The sequence below is a fragment of the Callorhinus ursinus genome, unplaced genomic scaffold (assembly GCF_003265705.2).
Source record: "Callorhinus ursinus isolate GAN/ISIS: 27379988/994484 unplaced genomic scaffold, GSC_fseal_2.0 scaffold44, whole genome shotgun sequence".
NCBI classification, from domain to species: Eukaryota; Metazoa; Chordata; class Mammalia; order Carnivora; family Otariidae; genus Callorhinus; species Callorhinus ursinus.
Window position 1 is genome coordinate 3,461,946 of NW_027397106.1, and position 20,316 is coordinate 3,482,261.

At 38.8% G+C, this 20,316-nt stretch overlaps 1 protein-coding gene across 5 annotated transcripts in view; it reads right to left on the reverse strand.

Moving 5' to 3' along the window:
• Positions 1-20,316, reverse strand: part of SCN8A (sodium voltage-gated channel alpha subunit 8) — a 176,587-nt gene that overhangs the window by 155,678 nt on the left and 593 nt on the right. For 4 of the 5 annotated variants that reach the window (XM_073881976.1, XM_073881973.1, XM_073881977.1 and 1 more), the window contains exon 1: positions 20,084-20,210. The exons of the other annotated variant lie outside the window; for it this stretch is intronic. The gene's annotated coding sequence lies outside the window, so the exon portion shown is untranslated. Of the gene's footprint in view, positions 1-20,083; positions 20,211-20,316 lie in introns of those variants that run through there. 5 annotated transcript variants of the gene reach the window in all.

Below are 20,316 nucleotides of genomic sequence, written 5' to 3' on the forward strand. Positions count from 1 at the left end.
ATTTGATTCTCAAGGAAATGCAGTCACAGGAAGTTCAAGGTAGAGCAGAAAGTTAAAACCTCAGCTTTCTAGTGAAAGGAGCAGAAAGGAGAATGCTCTGGATCTGGAAAGTTTGGGAGAATGCCAGGAAGAGGAGGGAGCTCATTAAGGCTGTGCGTGAACTCCAGGGCTCATTCCCAAGCTGCGCATGGCATGTATCTGACCCTAAACACAAACAAAGGCTTTGACAACTGATCTATGGGGTATACCATTGCCCAGGTCTGAGACTGGCCACTGGCTGGTACACACATGGAAGAGACATGAATAGCATTGCAAATACTTTGAAAATTGAACAGTTACTAAACCCCAGCCCATAGAAGACAAGTAAGTACTTCTGGCCTGAACCTAACTAGATTGATTGCCTGCTAAAACAAACAAGCAAATAGAAATATTCTCTACAGGATTTACATAAGACCCAAAGTTTCACAACATGATATTCAAAATGTGCAAGATACAAATCCATACTGATATACAAACAAACATAAAAATCTCAACATTTGGGGCACGAGGGTGACTCAGTTGGTTAAGTCCGACTCTTGATTTTGGCTCAGATCATGATCTCAGGGTCATGAGATTGAGCCCTGCATTGGGATCAGCACTCAGCATTGAGTCTGCTTAAGATTCTCTCCCTCTGCCCACCAACCTCCCCCCACCCCACTCTCTCTCTCTCTCAAAAAAATATCTGAACATCTCACAAGGGAAAAGATAATCAACAGACACCAACCCCAAGATATAAGAATTATCAAAGACTATAAAGCAGCTATTATAATCATGCTCCAAGAAATAAATGCAAACACTCTTGAAGTGAATGGAAACATACATATCTCGACAAAAGAATAGAACACACACACGCGTGCACATGTGCACACACAGGAACCAAATTAAAAATTTTAAACTAGAAAATACAATAAAAGAAATTTTAAAATTTGCTGGATGGGTTCAATAGTATAATTAAGATGACAGAAGAGTCCATGAACTTGAAAATGTATCCAACAAAAATTATCCAAGCTAAACAGAGAAAAAAAAGATTGCAAAAAAAATTAACAGAATCTCAAGGACCCACTGGACAATACAAAAGGCCTAACACTTATGTCATCAAAGGAAAGGAGAAAAAGTGTGGTGCAGGAAAAATAATTGAAGAAATAATAGCCATGACCTTTCCAAATTTGGTAAAAGACATAAACTTCTACATTCAAGAAACTCAGTGCATGGCAAATAGGATAAAGTCAAAGAAATTCTTGCCCAATGAAAACTAAAACAACAAACCTCTCCCCCTTTTTTAAGATTTTATTTATTTATTTGACAGAGAGAGACAGCGAGAGAGGGAATGCAAGCAGGGGGAGTGGGAGAGGAGAAGCAGGCTTCCCGTTGAGCAGGGTGCCTGATGCGGGGCTCGATCCCAGGACCCTGGGATCATGACCTGAGCGGAAGGCAGAAGCTTAATGACTGAGCCACCCAGGCGCCACCCCCCCGTCCCCGCCAAAAAAATCTTGAAAACAGTCAGAAAAATGAGGTATTACCTATAGGGAAACAATAATGTGAGTGACTGGATGTTTCCTGGAGGGATAGAAGGCAATGCAACAAGATTTTTGCATGCTGAAAAAACGAACAACTGTCAACCTAAAATTCTATATCCAGGGAAAATATCCTTCAAAAATGATGAGAAAATAAATTCTCAGATGAAGAAAACCAAGAGAATTCATTACCAGCATATCCGCCAAAAAAGGCCAATGGGAATTTTTCAGGAAGGGCAATGATATTAAAGGGGAACTTAGAATTTCAGGAAAGAAGGAAGAGCAATAGAAATGGTAAATATCTGAGTAAATGTGATAGCCATTTTTACCCCTCTTAAGTTCTTTAAAATCTAAATGATGGTTGAAAGCAAAAATTATAACAATGTCTGATGGTGTTTTCAATGAAAGTAAATGTAATACATGTGACAATTACAACATAAAAGGAAGAGGGTAAAGAGATAAATCTAATGATGCTCAAGTTTCTACATTCCACTTGAAGTAGTAAATACCAGTTCTAAGTAGACTGAATACTTAAGTATGTATATGGTAATCCCCAGCCAAACTAAAACTGTACAGAGATAATAAAAAACTCAATAGATAAATTAAAATAGAATACCAAAAAATATTCAAATAATACAAAAGAAGGGAAGGGAAACAAACACAAAACAGAGCAAACAAAATAAGTAACAAAATGGTTGACCTGAATTCAAAATAATAATTATGTTAAATGTAAATGGTCTAGACACATCAATTAAAAAAGAGATTGTCAGAATGGACTTCAATTAAAAAAAATAACACACTACATGTTGTTTACCAGAAACCCACTAAATACAATTTTATATGTAGGTTAAAAATAAAAGGATGCTAAGTGCAATATGAATTGGATTATGGAACAGAAAAAAGGACATTAGTAGAAAATCTGGTGAAATCCAAATAAAATTCTGTAGTTTACTTAACAGAGTACTATACTAATGCTAATTCCTTAGTTTTGGTAAAGGTACTAAGGTTATATAAGATGTTAATATTACAGAAAGCTAGGTGAAAGGCATATAGGAACTACTTTTGCAATTCTTTTAATAATCTAAAACTATTTCAAAATTAAAAAATGCTGAAGTAAAAGGGAGAAAATATATACATGAAAACATGAATCAATAGTAAACTGGAATGGCTGATATTAATATCAGACAAAATGGACTTCAAACCAAGGAAAATTACCAGGGGTGAAAGGACATTAAATAATGATAAAAGGGTTAATTCACTAAAAGATATAACAATCCTAAATGTATATGCACTGAACAAAAGAGCTTCAAAATACATAAAGCAAAAATTGATAGAACTAAGGGAAAAAATGGACAAATCTACAATTACAGTTGGAGATTTCAATCTTCCTTTCTCAGTAATCAACTGAACAACTAAATAAAAAATAATCAAGGATATCAAAATATAAAGTTGTACACCTTAAATAGACACAATTCCTACTAGTCAATTACAACTCAAAAAAGCTGAAAAAATAAAAAGAATACAATGTTGCAATTAAATAATAATCACATTTTTAGGAAAAAAAGAGAGAAGAAAAAAAAATCAAGGATACAGAACAAATAAACAGCACCATCAACCATTTGGATATAATTGACACTTACAGAATAGTCTACCTAACAGTAGAATATACATTCTTTTCAGGTGCCCATGGAACATTCACCAAGATAGACCATATCTTGGGTGATAAAACAAACCTTAACAAATACAAAAGTATTGAAATCATATAAAGTATGTTCTCTGACCATAATGGAATTAAACTAGAAATCAATAAAATAAGGACTCTAGGGCACCTGGGTGGCTCAGTTGGTTAAGTGACTGCCTTTGGCTCAGGTCATGATTCTGGAGTCCCAGGATCGAGTCCCGCATTGGGCTCCCTGCTCAGCGGGAAGTCTACTTCCCCCTCTGACCCTCCCCGCTCTCATGCTCTCTCTCTCTATCTCATTCTCTTTCTCAAATAAATAAAAAATCTTTAATAAAATAAAATAAGGACTCTAGAATATCTCACAATAACACACTTCTAAATAATTCATTGGCCAAAAAGGAAGTCTTATAGAAAATAAAAATTTGATATACCAAAATTTGTAATAAACAGTCACAGCAGTGTTTACAGGGAAATTTATAGTATTAAAAACTTATATTAGAAAAGAAGGTCTCAAACAGTCTAAGTTCCCACCTTAAAAAATAAGAGAAAATTAACTCACGGTACACTGAAGGAAGAAAATAAATATAAGAAAAATAATATAAACAGAAAACAATTTCTTAAAAGGCCTAGAAAAGCAATAGAGAAAAATCAACAAAATTAAAAGCTGGTTTTTTTGAAAAGATGGATAAAATTGATAAGCCTCTACCTAAACAAATCAAAAAGAAAAGAATGAATACATAAATTATCAATATCAGGTCCCTCGACAGATGACTGGATAAAGAAGATGTGGTATATATAGAATATTATGCAGCCATCAAAAGAAATGAAATCTTGCCATTTGCAATGACATGGATAGAACTGGAGAGTGTTATGCTGAGTGAAATAAGTCAATCAGAGAAAGACATGTATCATATGACCTCACTGATATGAGGAATTCTTAATCTCAGGAAACAAACGGGGTTGCTGGAGTGGAGGGGGGTGGGAGGGAGGGGGTGGCTGGGTGATAGACACTGGGGAGGGTATGTGCTATGGTGAGCACTGTGAATTGTGCAAGACTGTTGAACCACAGATCTGTACCTCTGAAACAAATAATACATTATATGTTAAAAAAAAAAAAAAGAAGATAGCAGGAGGGGAAGAATGAAGAGGGGGAAATCGGAGGGGGAGATGAACCATGAGAGATGATGGACTCTGAAAAACAAACTGAGGGTTCTAGAGGGGAGGGGGGTGGGGGATGGGTTAGCCTGGTGATGAGTATTAAAGAGGGCACATTCTGCATCCATGCATATAACTGAGTGTTATATGCAAATAATGAATCATGGAACACTACATCAAAAACTAATGATGTAATGTATGGTGATTAACATAACATAATAATAACAAAAATTATCAATATCAGGAATGAAAGAAGGGATATCACTATAGACCCCCCTCAAATTAAGAGGATAATAAGGAAACAGGATATATATGTACATAAATTTCACAACTTAGATGAAATGAACCAATTCCTTGAAAGCCACAAAGTACCAAAACTCACCCAAAAAGAAATATACAACCTGAGTTGTCCTATATCTAATAAAGAAATTTAATCTGCAGTTAAAAACCTTCACACAAAGAAAACCCTAGGCACAAATGCCTTCACTGGAGAATCCTACCAAAGACTTAAGAGAAGGAATTCTATACATTCTATTACAAAAAAAAATTAAAGGAAACATTTTCTTCTTAAAGATTTTATTTATTTGTCAGAGAGACAGAGAGAGAGAGAGCAAGCAGGGGGAGTGGCAGGCAGAGGGAGAAGAGCAGGCTCCCCGATGAGTGAGGAGCCTGACGTGGGACTCGATCCCAGGACTCTGGGATCATGACCTGAGCCGAAGGCAGATGCTGAACCAACTGCACCACCCAGGCATCCCAAAAGCAAACACTTTCTAACTTATTTTATAAGACCAGCATTTTCCTGATACCAAAACTAGACAAAGACAGCACAAGAAAAACACAAAACTACAGGGGTGCTTTGGTGGCTCAGTTGGTTAAGCAGCCGACTCTTGGTTTTGGTTCAGGTAGTGATCTCATGGGTCATAAGATCGAGCCCCATGTTGGGCTCCATGCTCAGGGGGGAGTCTGCTTGAAGATTCTCTCCCTCTGCTCTTCCCGCAACCTGTGCTCTCTCTCTCTCAAATAAATAAATCTTAAAACACACACACACACACACACACAAAACTACAAACTGATATCCTCATGAACACGGATGTAAAACTCAACAAATTAGCAAATCAAATCCAACAACATAGAAGCGTAACACATCACAACCAAGTGGTGTTTACCCTAAGAACTCAAGGCTAGTTCAATATTTGAAAATCAATCAGTTTAATCTATTCTATTAACAGATTAAGAAGAAAAAAATCCTATGATCATATCAATTGATACAGAAAAAGCATTTGGCAAAATTCAACATCCATTCCTGAAAAAACTCTCAGCAAACTAGGAATAGAAGAGAACTTAGCCTTCATATATACAATGGAATATTACTCAGCCATCAGAAAGGATGAATACCCACCATTTCCATCGACATGGGTGGAACTGGAGGGGATTATGCTAAGTAAAATAAGTCAAGCAGAGAAAGACAATTATCAGATGGTTTCACTTATCTGTGGAACATAAGAAATAGCATGGAGGACATTAGGAGAAGGAAGGGAAAAATGAAGGGGTCGGAAATCAGAGGGGGAGACAAACCATGAGAGACTACGGATTCTGGGAAACAAACTGAGGGTTTCCCAGGAGAGGAGGGTAGGGGATGGGTTAGCCCAGTGATGGGTATTAAGGAGGGCATGTGTTGCATGGAGCACTAGGTGTTATACGCAAACAAGGAACCATGGAACACTACATCAAAACTAATGATATCCTGTATGGTGACTAGCATAACATAATAAAAAGAAATTTAAAAAAATAAATAAAACCTTCCAACTGTCAAAAAAAAAAAAAGGAAGAGAACTCAGCCTTATAAAGAACACCTACAAAAACTAACAGCTACCATTATATTTAGGGTTGAAAGACTAACTGCTTTTTCCCTAAGAACAGGATCAAAGCATGCATATATCCACTCTCACCACCCTCATTCGATACCCTACTAGAAGTCTGTAAAGTCTATAATAACGGTGGAAGAGAGAAAGAAATAAAAAGCACATACTACATTAGAAAGGAAGAAATAAAGCTGTCACTGTTCACAGATGACATGATTGTCTGTATGAAAAGTCCCCAAAATCTATAAAAAGGCTCCTAGAACTAATATGTGAGTTTAACAAGGTTTTAGGATACAAATTCAACATAAAAAATTCATCACATTTCTATATCCTAAGAATGAATTAGAAATTGAAATCTAAAATAAAAACATTTACAATAGCTCAAAAAATACTTAAGGATAAATCTAACAAAACATGTACAAACCTATATGCTGAAAACTAGAAAATGCTGATGAAAGAAATCAAATACGACCTAAATAAATGAAGACATACATTATGTTCATTGATTCAATATATGATATAGTTAAGATATCAACTCTCAAATTATCTACAGATTTAATCTAATTCCAATCAAAATGCCAGCAGGGGTTTTTGCAGATATAGACAAGCTGATTCTGAAATCGATATGGAAAGACAAAAGGACTAGAATAGCCAAAACAATTTTGAAAAAAAGAAGAAGAAACCTGGAAGGCTCACACTACACAATTTTCAGTCTTGCTATAAAGCTACAGTAATCAAGACTACGTGGTATTATGAAGGGACAAACACATGTATCAATGGAACAGAACAGAGTCTAGAAAAAGACCCACACAAATAGAGCCAACTGAGTTTTGACAAGAGTACAAAAGCAATTAAATGGAGAAAGGATCGTCTTTTCAATAGCAGTGGTGTTGGAACAACTGCACATCTATCTGCAAAAAATAAATAAATATGAATCCTGATCTAAACATCATACCTTATACAAAAATTAACTCACATGGATCATAGATCTAAATGTAAAATATGAAGCTATAAAACTTTTAGAATAAAACAAAGAACATCTTTGTGACCCTCGGTCCAACAAAGAATTCTTATATATGACATTAAAAACATGATCCATAAAAGAAATTGACAAATTAGACTTAAAATTGAAAACTGTAGCTCTATAAAAGACACTATTAAGACAAGAAAAAAAAAAAGCTACAAACTAGGAGAAGATATATCCAGGTAATTTATCTGATAAAAGACTTATATCCAGGATATGTGTATTTTTTAAAAACTCTCAAAACACAGAGTAAGAAAATAAATAATCCAATTTTTAAAAATGGGCAAAAGATTTGAAGACTTACCATCGATAACAAGTGCAAATGAGGATATGGAGCAAATGAACTCTTACACATTGCTGGTGGGAATACAAAATGGTAAAACCACTCTGAAAAAATGGTTTAGTATTTCTTATAATGTTTCTTTTAAAAGTAAACATACATTTACCATATTACCAGCAACCTCACTCCTACAGATATCTTTGAGGAATGTGAATTTGGGTTCACGCAAAAACCCATACACAAATGTTTAGAGCAGCACTATTCACAATTGCTTGAAATTGGGCACATCTCAAATCAAATACCCTTCATCAAATGAGTGGATAAGCAAACTGTTATATAACCATACAGTAGAATACTCCTTACAATAAAAAAGAACAAATTTTGATAAATACAACATAGACATCATGCTAAGTGGAAGAAGCCAGTCTCAAAAGGCTATATACTCTAGTATGTTTCCATTTATATGACATTCTAGAAAAGGCAAAACCCTAGGAATGGGGAACCAATCAGTGGTTGGCAATATGAATCAGGGAGAATGTAACTACAAAGGAGCAGTAGTGGGGAGCTTTCTGAGGTGATGGAACTGTTCTGTATGCTGACTACAGTGGTGGTTATAGGAATCCACACATGTGTTAAAACTCACAGAACTGTACAGCAAAATTTTTTCAATTGTACTGTTTGTAAATTTTAAAAGTAACAATAAGAAAAAAGTAACCAAAGCTGTTAAAAATGTTAAAAGGAAAAAAATATATTTGCCATACATGAGCTAGAACTTCAAAAGCTTTTCAAATTTTACTTCTATTGGACTTAAATAAACCCTATTTGGTGATAGTACCCTAATAGGAATATGTTTCCAAATAGGAAAAAGGACTCTGTTCATCCCAGGGGCACTGTGTACAGGCCCAAAGCCACAACTAGATTGCATTTTGTCCATAAAATCAGCTGATACCCTCTTGTCCAAAATGTAGACTAGTGCCCATACTCTGAATTCTATAGATTCACACTGGATTTTTATAATACCCCCTAAACGTCAGCAGTCAGTTTCTACAAATAAGGGTTCTTACTAGGTTCTGTGAGTAAACCATGGAAAGAAGGAAAAAAAACTGGAAAAGCCTTGATAATTCAACATCTATAAACAGAAGCAGTACCTAAAAGGAGCTGACGGGTCTGTAATCTCAGCTAGAAAAGTGACACTGCTTTCTGGAGATGATTTTTTTTCTTGAGATTTTGCAACAAATTGTACTGAGTGACAAATGTATGGCTCTTAAAAAACAAGCCAAAAAACCTTTCTCTGAGCACTGTCCTGAGCAAAGGTAGGGCTCTAGAGCAGAGCCCAAACAGGCACATAAATCACATTCCCTGGTATGACTGCTCTGCCTTAGCACTGGGAAGCAGCAAGGCAGCCTGCTAAGGAGTGGGAGGTGAAAGTGATGGCAACTCCCACAACTCAAAGGGACAAGAGAAACCAAAGACTTACTAACGGTCATGAAGGAGCCTGTGGCAAGGAACAAAGCCTATCAGTGCCCAAAAGTCAGGGGGAGTAATCTAATTAAAATTAAAGGTGGAAAACACTTGGATCTAATTAATAACATGTTTCAGTATCCATTCATCACACAAAACACACTTGGTTTTTTTTTGACCTATAAAACTTTTCAGTAATTTCTAATGTCAAGAGTCTGTATTAAGATCCCCAAATGAAAGAAGTCTTACCCCTTCTGCACTTATGGCTGGACTTTTCTTATGAGTCAGGAAAAAAAAAAAAACAGCTTATAAGGTAGATGAAATACTCATATGGTTATTCTACTTTGTGTCCCCACTATACTTCATCATTCATTCTGTGCACTTCTTGGGTCTTACACATCTCTCCCCCTCCTTTTTTAAAGATAAGGAAGAAGAACTACTACAAATAGAGAAAAAAAATCTCTAAATCTACCAAAATATTATTTGCTCTAGAACATCTAGATCAATAAAACAGATTGCCAGGGGCACCTGAGTGGCTCAGTCAGTTAGGCATCCGCCTTTGGCTCAGGTCATGATCTTGGGGTCCTGGGATGGAGCCCCAAGTTGGACTCTCTGCTCAGCGGGGAGTCTGCCTCCCCCCCACCCTCCCCCGCTCATGCTCACTCTCTCTCTAATAAATAAATAAAATATTTTTAAAAAATAAAACAGATTGCCAGCATTCAATTAAGAGGCCTTTAATGGACTTTCCTCATCCCAGACTACCCTAAGAATGCCTTCCCAAGGGGCTTTTCTTTAACTGTTCTTAATCACAGTTACTGTGAGCATTCAAACTAAAAAGCAGGTACAAACTTATAATGTGATTGCACAGAGAATCTCCTAATGGGATTACCATAAGGATGCTTTGCATCCTTAAATAGAGTGCTAAATTTACTAACATCTTGTACATGAACTCTGTCTGCTCTACTGGTTCCACACAAACCATGGGGACTTCTGCCAACTGTCTGAGTGCAAACTGTGGCAAATGTTAATGGAATTTGCAAGAACTCTGTAATTTTAGTGGTGAGAAGGAAAATATTAACAAATTAAATGAAAAAAATTATTGCATTAAATTGCTTTTCTCTTATGTGTATTCTGTTAATTTGCATGTGTATGTTCTGACGTTCCAATCACTCTGTTTTTTTTTTCTTATTCAAAGACCTTTACCGAATACAAAAGGCTAGAACAGAACCTAAGCTCTCTGAGCATACCTTTGCTCTAAATTACCACTGTATACTCAAGTTGTACATTAGGGCCCACTGACCACTGTCTGGTACCCCAGATACACCAAGGAAGTTGATGCAAGTCAAGCCTGACATTTTGTATCCACAGCCTGAGATTCAATACCTGAAAGAAAAAGCCAACAGCACTGGCTGATAAAGCCTCTTTCCCTCTGCTTTCACCTATTAGAATCCTCTCAGTTGCTACCTTTAATTAAGCCTGCAATTTCAAATAGTTTTCATGAAGCACACAGAACATAAGCAAATGATCAAAGAAAGAAAGCCACTGAGTTTCAATAAGGACAAAACAGTCATCCACCAGGTATATGAAAAGGTGCATAATTCTTGTTTATACATGAAACTAAAGGTTAGTTGAGAATATCAAGGAAAAAGACCACATGTTAAGTGTCTACAAAGGGACAGAATATAACACTCCAAATTAAGAAAAGGATAGAGATCTACAAAGGTTAAATAATCTTTATCAGTGAGAGAGCACAGAGAATAACGAAGTAGGAACACTCAGGTTTCCCTTAAAGAAAACTTTAGAAGCTCAAAGCGGTGCGGGGAGGGGAACTCTCTGCAAAGAAAGGATTAAAAATTAAAAATAAAGGTGCCAGTTGGCTCAGTCAGAGGAGCATCTGACTCTTGATCTTGGAGTCATGAGTTTGAGCCCCACATTGGATGTAGAGATTACAAAAAATTTTTTTTAATTAGAAATAAAGATAGCTTGCTAATAACCAAGGCACTTCTGGACTAGACTGCCAACATGTATTACAGAACATACCTCCCCAGATGTTCTAAATAGAAGATTATATCTCTGAATTTTAAAATGGCAAAAAAATCTTGAACTCCTCCTCCTCCCTTTTCCCCATGTAGTCTTTCATCAAGTCTTACTGAGTATTCCTATAAACTATTTCTTACATTAGGAAAGTATTACTTAAATACACGTGACACACAAATACAAAATTCTAACGCTTTTCCTTCCTTTCCATATTCATCACTACAATCCTGGTCCAAGCCCTGTCACCACCCATCAAAGGCCAAACCAAATAGCCAATTAACTGGATGTCCATTCTGTGTTCTATTCTGTCCTATTACACATTGCTGCCCAATCCTCCTGACACATTTTAGCACAGCTTTGATGATGTGTCATTCTGTGCTCCCTCAAAAATCTTCTATGTTCTTCATGGTCTCTAAGGATAAATGCAGCTTCAAAAAATCCTTAATGTTGGGCTACCTCTACCCTATCTTTTACAGGCTTACCCGCCGGGGAGGGGAAGTGGCATTCTACCCCAGCCCAACTGATTTGTTCACTGCACTCCCAAAATACTTTGTGCATTCTCACCTTCTTACTTTGACTCACACTGTCTTACCCAACCATTCTGTAAAGCTCAGCTCAAATCATACTTCTTCCATCACCCTCTCATCATACCAGCTTAAAGCTCTCCTTTCTAAAATAAACAAAAAAAACCCAACTTACTTATATTCTATACCATTTATATGGCAATTAAACACTTTACAGTTGTTGTCATGAACCATTATAAACACCTCTTATTTAACATTTTGTGTTTATAGTTTATTCCTCCAATACATACATTCCTGCAACATAAGGTCTATCTCTACTGTTATCTTTCAACACCTGTTACAATGCCTCACCCTTAGTTGTTACTCATGAAAATTTTGTTGATTGGTGGCTCAGGACAGGGGATCTACAGTTCCCCACAGAAAGCAAAACGCCAATAGTTCTCAAGACCATGTCTTTCTCTATACTTTTTTTTATAAGTAATTCTCATATGGAAACCCTAAAAAACAACATAGTTAGTAGAAAAGGGCTGCTTTGGCCCAAATTAACTTTTTACCCTAAACAAGCCAAGATATTTCACTAAGAAAAAGAAAACATACGGGATTATCTACATCATAAGGAAAAGAGGGAAAACTGATCTAAGATGATTTAAAAGGAGAGCTCAAATCCTGAAACTATTTTAATAGTCTTCCCTAAAAGACCAAGGAAGTGACCATGTATGGGCCAGGGGGAGAGAATGTGCACAGGTGCATATGTACACAGAAAAGAACAAAAGAGAAACTGGTAATTAAACTGCCTTTATGGAGTGCATACTGACTGACTGGGAGACAGTTATAGGAAGACTTAACTTTGAACCTTCTGATTTTTGAACACTGCCTCCGTTAGCTACTCAAATATAAAATACATATTTTACAACATATAATGGAAGAGATAACGTCAACAGTGCCTTTTGAGAAAAAGTTTTATATTAAATGACTTAGAAAAAAAAGAGGAAACAAAATAACATTTCAGAATGTTACTAAATTTTTTTGGTATAAAGCAAGAAAATACTCTCTAGCTTTTCCAGTGCAAGGATCAGATAAAGAAAGCAATTTGTAGCAGAGTTCCAGCAGAGCTAGGGATAAAATAACACTTAAAAAACAAAACACCTTCCTAAGACTCCAAACCCCATCCAGAATATCAGGCCACAGAGAGGTTTCCAAAAGAGTATGCAGAGGGGACATAACTCCTTCTCTTAAAAAATGAGCAGTTCCCCACGTTCATATCCAAACTCTCTTGTCCATTTCACAGCAGGACTTCCCACACTTCCTCAAACTTTGCTCTGATGATTCCTCATACTCCCAATGCTTTCTTCTCTATCACAGCACAAATCTTTAAAAATGCCTATTTTCTCCAAGGCATCTTTCCTAGAAACAAGACATTTTGCCTCTTTAGTCTTCGCCAAAATCTTAGGAAATCCAATTGAGAATTCTGTAGAAAATGAGATTTCTGGGTATTCTGACTTCTGAGAAAGCTCTGCTGGTCTCATTTGCAACCTGCTCAATTTTTCTCCACAGTTTAATAATAATACATAATTTTCTTTTCATTTAAAAGTGTTTTATTCAGCTTCTTGCTAAGTCAAAAAAGACAGTAGTGAATGTAAAGTGAAAGCCTGTTGCATTATCCTTACTTGAAGAATGTTTCCTCTTAAAACAAGAAACTAACCATGTAATATATTAAACCCTATTTATTTACAGGACAGTTGCTCAGTCAGATGAAGGAAAAGTGCTGTTTCACACTTGCCTCCAGTGAACATTAAGCTTTTGGAGGTTTAGCCTTCAATTGTGAACTACTGAAAGAAATAACAAGAAGAATAAGAACAGCAGAAAAATGAACTGCCTTTTCATTGATAAAGTAGTTGTGATCTTTTCCTTTATCAGTCACCATTTAAAAATTTAAAGTAACATTTTAATTTTGACTTTTTCCCCTTCCCAAGTTCATTCTGGTGTATACGCTAATGATCAGTTAAATACCCAAAATGTAGGAAAAGGGAGGGAAATAAATGACATGTATAATTCACAGCCTAGAGAATCCATCCCTGGATAAATAAGCATTTACTTATATTTCTTTAACATCCTTAGTCCCCAGGAACCCAAAAATTTTACAGCATAAAAACAGCACTAATCAACTGAACATGAAAAGAGCCTGTTAATATGTCTTCTGGGGGATTTCAGTGCTTTCCACTTCCAGACCCTGGAACAAGCCCACTGAACACGGGAGGCCTCTCCCTACTACCAACAGTCAATATAAAAGTGCTTCAGACACTCCCCCAGCTAACATTTCAGTCACCTTAACCCAATTAGCCCCTTTCAGGGTCAAGAGAGCTTGAGTCCCAAAACTAGAGTACCTCTTAGACCCTTGGGCTCCCAGCTTTTGCTTTGTTTCACTTTCCTCAATAGGACACATCTCCATATGCCTAAGGGAAATCTTAACTATTATCCACTTTCACCTTTGCTGTTCTAGCCCAAGAGCCTCTCAGAACTTTTTTCTGCTCCACCCTGAATACTCTCCTAGCACCAATCCCTAGTATACAGTCCTACACCAATTTCAGCCTTGCTGAAGCAAAGAAGTCAGGTGGCAGAGGCCATAATTCCTCTACAGTCCTGGTTATAACTTTTGTTGGCAATATGGGAGTATTTATGAGTAACTAAATGTATTCACGTGCAAGAGAAATGAAGAAAGATGAGCAGACACCAAGACATGATGACCTTTTAAAAAGTATTTAGGATAGCTAGAGAAACAAAACAGGTGTGTTACTTCAATAAGTAATACATCTTCTGTTCATTTTCCCTCATTTTTCCTGCTTCCAAAATGCTCTCCTTCAAAGGCACTTTTGCCCTCCCTCTGCCTATCCCAGAATCTTTCATTATGCCCACTCAGCAAGATATGTTTAACTACCTAGGATAATGATAATTTCTTAAAATAAAGCCAAAATTGTTCACGTTACTTGGTTATATGAACATCAGAATATAACACCATTTAATGCAAGAAAAATCCTTAATCATGTGTCAGTCAACCAACCTTGGGTACCCATCTCCACTCCATGACTTAATGGTCCTGTAGCCCTGGACATTATACTTAAGTTCTGGGACACTCAGTTTCCTCAGCTGTAAAATGGGTAGAATAATATTTGCCTTACTTAATTCAATGAGTCAACTGAGAGAAGGATTTTAAAAGTCCTTTTTAAAAAATTTTTTAAGATTTTATTTACTTATTTGTCAGAGAGAGAAAGCGAGCGAGAGAGAGAGCAAGCGCACATGCTGGGGGAGAGACAGGCAGAGGGAGAAGCAGGCTCTCCGCTGAGCAAGGAGCCCGATGTGGGACTCGATCCCAGGACCCTGGGATCATGACCTGAGCCAAAGGCAGACGCTTAACTGACAGAGCCACTCAGGCATCCCAGGATTTTAAAAGTTCTGATAAACAAACAAACATAGAATAATAATTACCAAAGGTAGATGGTCAGCTGTGAGACCTAACTATATGAGACCCATTCAAATAAATCAGTGTAAATATAATGGGAAAATCTAGAATGGTGCTGAAGACAAAAGCAACTCCAAACTTGATAATCACTCATCATAATTAAGATATCTAGCTCAAGGAAGAATAAAGGGGAGCCCCGTCTTTGGGTCCATTCCACCTTCAGATCCCAGGCTATAGCTAAAAACAGTTCAGTTGCCTGCCAGCTAGCTGGTCAGTGCCAGAGAGTCCTATTCTAGAATAGTTCAGGAATGAATGAGGAGTTACTTTGGTAACTGCATTTGCACGGTCGTGGTGGAGATAAGCACTGCAATTGTACAATAAAACTTTTCTCCTCTTAGACTAGCAATGTCCACCCAAGTCAGGGTATCTGCAGATCCTATCCTCTATGCCAGACTGAAGATAAAGCAACTGTCTGTTTTTCAGACTACTAAAATTTAATACAGTGTGTGTGTGTGTGTGTGTGTGTGTGTGTGTGTATACTATATCAAATACGTGTATAAACACACACTAAGCTGCTAAATCCCTAAAGGGAAAGGAGCAAATATATATTGAGCTTTATGTGTCAGAAACTACAAGGTAACAGAGATTTCATTTAATCCCCACAAACACCCAAACGTAGGTATTATTATTATTTTTCTAGATGAGAACACTAAAGCTCAAAGAGATTAAATAATTTGCCCAAAGTCACAAAGCTAATAAGTAGCAGAGTCAAGACTTGAACTTAGTTTTGCCTAACTCCAAAGCTCATACTGCTTCTTCTTCTTCTTCGTGGTGTTAACTATGGCAACCTTCTTGTGTCTTCATTTCACCTTAATTGCTGACATGGTGTTTAACTGTGTGTCCTGGCTGTGTCTCTATACATTCACAAAGAGATAGAGAAAAATTTCCCAGAAGACTTCCTTTTGTCTTTTCTTTTCCTGCATTTATTTTCTATTCCTACACAAATTATTGTTTTAGGGTGAATTACCAGGCTAGACCTAAAAGTCTGCCATACCACATTTCAGCAATTGATACATACCTAGAGCATGAAAGTTCTGTTTCCCTCCTTGTACATTTTAATAGCCATCGTTTATCAGCATGGTATCATTTTCTAAGCTGGTTCTTGCCACTTATAGAGTGTTAGTGCCTAGTACAATGCCTCACACACAGTAGGTGCAGAGGGGAGAATATTTGTTGATTCGATGATTAAGAAAAGATTTCTTTATTCCTCTAGTTATCTTGCTATATTTAAATCAAGAGACTTTACAGCAGTCCAATTCTAAGAATGAATTCCTTCGCATTAAAGATAACTTTTTGGAAAATTTGAAAATGATTCAGAAAAAAGGTAAATTAAATATAACCATCTAGTGTTTAAGTCCCTAAATGACTAACATAGTAGACTATGAACTTAAGAGTTCAAAAGGCTTGGTTTAAAAATACTGTTATTCTGAATAACATTTGCAATTGCTTCTTGCCCTTCTATAGAAAAAAAAAAGACTGAAAATATACAATAAAACACACATAACTGTTTTGCTTAGGATAGTTAAGACTAAGGATTACTTTTTCCTGTTTTTTTACATATATTAAAATTTTTCTGTAATAAGAATGTGTTCTTTTCATAATTATGGAAACTGGTCTCACTCTGGATAAACTTTGCATCTTTAACACTTTCTATACAGTATGGGGTTATTTTCTTTCTCAGATATAATCAATAGGAATTATGTACTCATTAAGTCATGCCTGTGCCTCCAGAACTTGTTACATAACATCAGCACATTAAAGATAATTATTTTTCTCTCCATTCATGGAATGTTTTTCTTGCATTAGGTGGATATGTCTCTATCTTTGTACTCTTTTCAAACAGATGGGGATTTCTTGTATAATTTCTATAGAATATCAATAGTCAATCTTTTCTTGGTAATGAGCATAAGAATGACATCTGGCCTTGATATAGCCCCAAACTATAGGTCTTTTAACTTCATGTGTGTTGTCTTTTCAATGACATTAAAGTACTTTAATCACAGTGGAACCTAAATGGAATGAGCTACTTTCTGTAGTAGGAAGTTCCCTACCAACAGACATATTCAAAGCAAAGCTCTCCCATAAGGGGATTCCTGTGCTGGGAGGCTGTACAGCTGAATTTTATGGCCACCTTCCCTTTCTAGGATTTTAAAATAAATTTTTTTGACAAGTCTACTATAGTGATACAATGGATTGCATACTGGTCTCTGTTGTGTCAAGTCCTTTTCTCAGCTCACTGTTCAAATCAACCCACAGAAGATTCCCTTCTGATCCAGTTTGACTTAGCAAGCTATCTGATTAACTCTTGTGGAGACCAAATTCCCATAATTATTAACAGATCCTTGCTACTTGAAATTACCAAAATGTGCTAAAACAATGTAGTCAGCAAAATGTCACTGTATGTCTTACATATGGATCTGTTGCAGCCTGTAAAATACTGTCTTTCTGAGGGACAGCCAAAATGAAGAGTTATGTGGGAGTAATAAAATATGACAACTAGGCCTGCAACCTCAAGAATAAACCCAGCTGCGCATGCACACACACATCTACAAGAAAGCCTGCTGATAACAAAAGCAAAGAAAAACCCAAATCATGTCCAGCATGTGCGCACTTCATGGCAGGGCTGGTCCGGGAACTGTCCTTTTAAGCACCACAGCAAGAAACCAGGGAACTGTCCTTTAAGCACCACAGCAAGAAACCAGGGAACTGTCCTTTAAGCACCACAGCAAGAAACCAGGGAACTGTCCTTTTAGCACCACAGCAAGAAACCCTGGTGCAAGCCTAAACACAGGCACCCAAAGCAGGACCATGAGAAAAATTTGTTAAAGCTCCTATAAAGAAAGTAACAAGCGCTGTATGGGTGTTTGTTTTTAAGTATACTATATTCTACTTCATAATCCTTTGTTAACTTAAAATAAAATCCTTTAAGTACTTTGATAAAAGTTGACAAAACCACAAATGAAAACCAAAGGTATATTAAGTCTGCCTCTCAAACTGAATCCAAGAAACCAATAATTGGTCCACACTATCAGGAACTGCTTTACAATCTCCACCACCAGCCCTACTAAGAAACACAATACATTTACACATACCCTAAATCAGATGTTGAGAACATAGAACATGCTCAGAGCCCTCTCCAGGGAGAGACTCAATTTCTAGGACAGACTATGCTTGCTGAATACCAAACCATCACTACCACCCCCTCCTCCCAAGCAATCAAATTCTCTTTCAGGGAGAATTGAAGGCCTTATGGGTCATGAGTTCCAAAGAAAAAATGCTGCAGTATTTCAAGAACCAGGTTACAGGCAACGTGCTACAAAGCTTTCAGCAGTTTAAGTCTGATTCCCCCGAGATTCCTACCAGAATGGTACCGGATGCTAATGTTCTCCAGCCATCTGCATTACACATCAAAATATATATATTTTTTGGGGGGGGGAGAAAAAAGTTCCCCCACCCCCATTATCTTCTAATGCACGTGGAGGAAAGAGAAGTACAGAGAGATGGTGAAACAGTCAGTGAAAGCCCACCACACCCGAAATCTTTCAAAAGCTAAAACACCCCCCAGCCCTAACACACCAAAACCTCTCTGAAGGCTCTCCAGGTTCAAACCTGAGAAAATAGTTATAAAAAGCACTATCCCCTTTGCTCCCAAAGCCCTCACCCACATTTCCTGCTTCCATTCCTGCTTCTCTGGTGCCCACTAAATTTTCCTTGTGTGGTAGAGTTTGCTCCATGCTAATTATTTCTCCCTCTCCCTGGATTAGCCAGATGCAATGCCAAGTTTCTCCCCTCTCCCCATACAGATGACATTCTTTTATTATGAACACAGATGCCGAGAATCTTGGAATCTCCCGATATAACATGTATTCCCCCGTGTTTCAAAAACTGCAGTGTAAGTGAGGAAGAGGGCACAGGGTGGAGTAGATGGAAGGAATGCATGGTTTGAAGAATCATATTTGTCAGACTGAAAAATGATTCCTACCCCACCGACCTTTAAGCTGGGGCCTCTGAAGGGGTCTGAAAGCCCCGGCTAACCCCCGGAAAGTTAACTGCCAAGTCTCCACCGGTGGTTGCCGCAGGCACGGAGGGGATGGAGCTGAGCTCTGAGGAAAAATGCAGAGGCTTTGCGGTCCCCCAAGTACCAAGAGAGAACTAGAGAGGAGGGGTCTGTGGAGTTGGGCAGTCCTGTAAGCCAAACGCTAAGAAGCCCGGGGTGCTGCTGATTGTGGTAAGGTGGGGGAGGGAAGGGAGAAAGGAGGAGAGGAACAAGCTCTGCATCGGGTGGCGTAGGGATGGGGTTGGGGGAAGGGGGATATTCTGAAAGTGATGTACTCCCTAATGCAGGAATCCTAGCCTGCCGAGGAAGGTCCCGGGGGGCCCCCAACACAGGCCCAGAGCACACTGTCAGGAGGGGGACGGACGCATCCGAGTAAAGAACAGGGGGAGTCCTGGCTGCCCTAAGAACCCAGGAGCTCCTGGCTTCTGCAGTTGGTAACGATCTGGAGCCGGATGGGGGAGAAGGATGCAGTAAGACATGGGGGAGGGGGTAGAGCTGAGGGGCTGCTGTAGGAAGATCCCGACAGCGCTGCCCTTCCCAGTGCAACCCCGCGAGGGGCCCCGACTCTGTCCTGGCCCTTGGAGATGGGGGGAGGGGGGCTGCGCCACGGAAGGGGCGCCGAGGGCAAGCCAGTGTCTCCCAATGCAGCCAAGAGACGAGAAGAGCGAGGGTGTATGGGGGTGGTGGCCGGTGGTCCTCAACTCTCCTCAGGGATCCCCGGTAAACACGATAGAAGGAAGCAAGACTTCCAAACACCTGTCCAAAACAGGGAGGACAGAAACCCAGCTCCATGGCCCCTCGAGCCCCGCCGCGCACTCTGCGGCAAAGCCCCCGACCGGAGATGGGCGAGCCCCGCTCCGGGGTCCCGAGGCAAGAAGGGGAAGCCAGCGAGCGAGGAGCGGGGCCGGGGCGGGGGCTCCGGGGCGACTTACGGCAGCGGCGGCGAGGGAGGCAACGGCGGCCCTAGCGCGGGGCCCGGGAGGCGCGGCCGGACTGCAGAGGCGCCGAGGCTGCGGCGGGCGGGACTGCGGTGGGCGCCATCTTGGAGCGCTCCCCGCGCCCGCCCCCCGCGCCGCCAGAGTCCTTGCATAATTGATGACTCGCGCCCGCCGCGCGCCGCCGCGCGCGCCCCCGCCGCCGGGCCCCCCGCCCGCTCCGCCCCCGC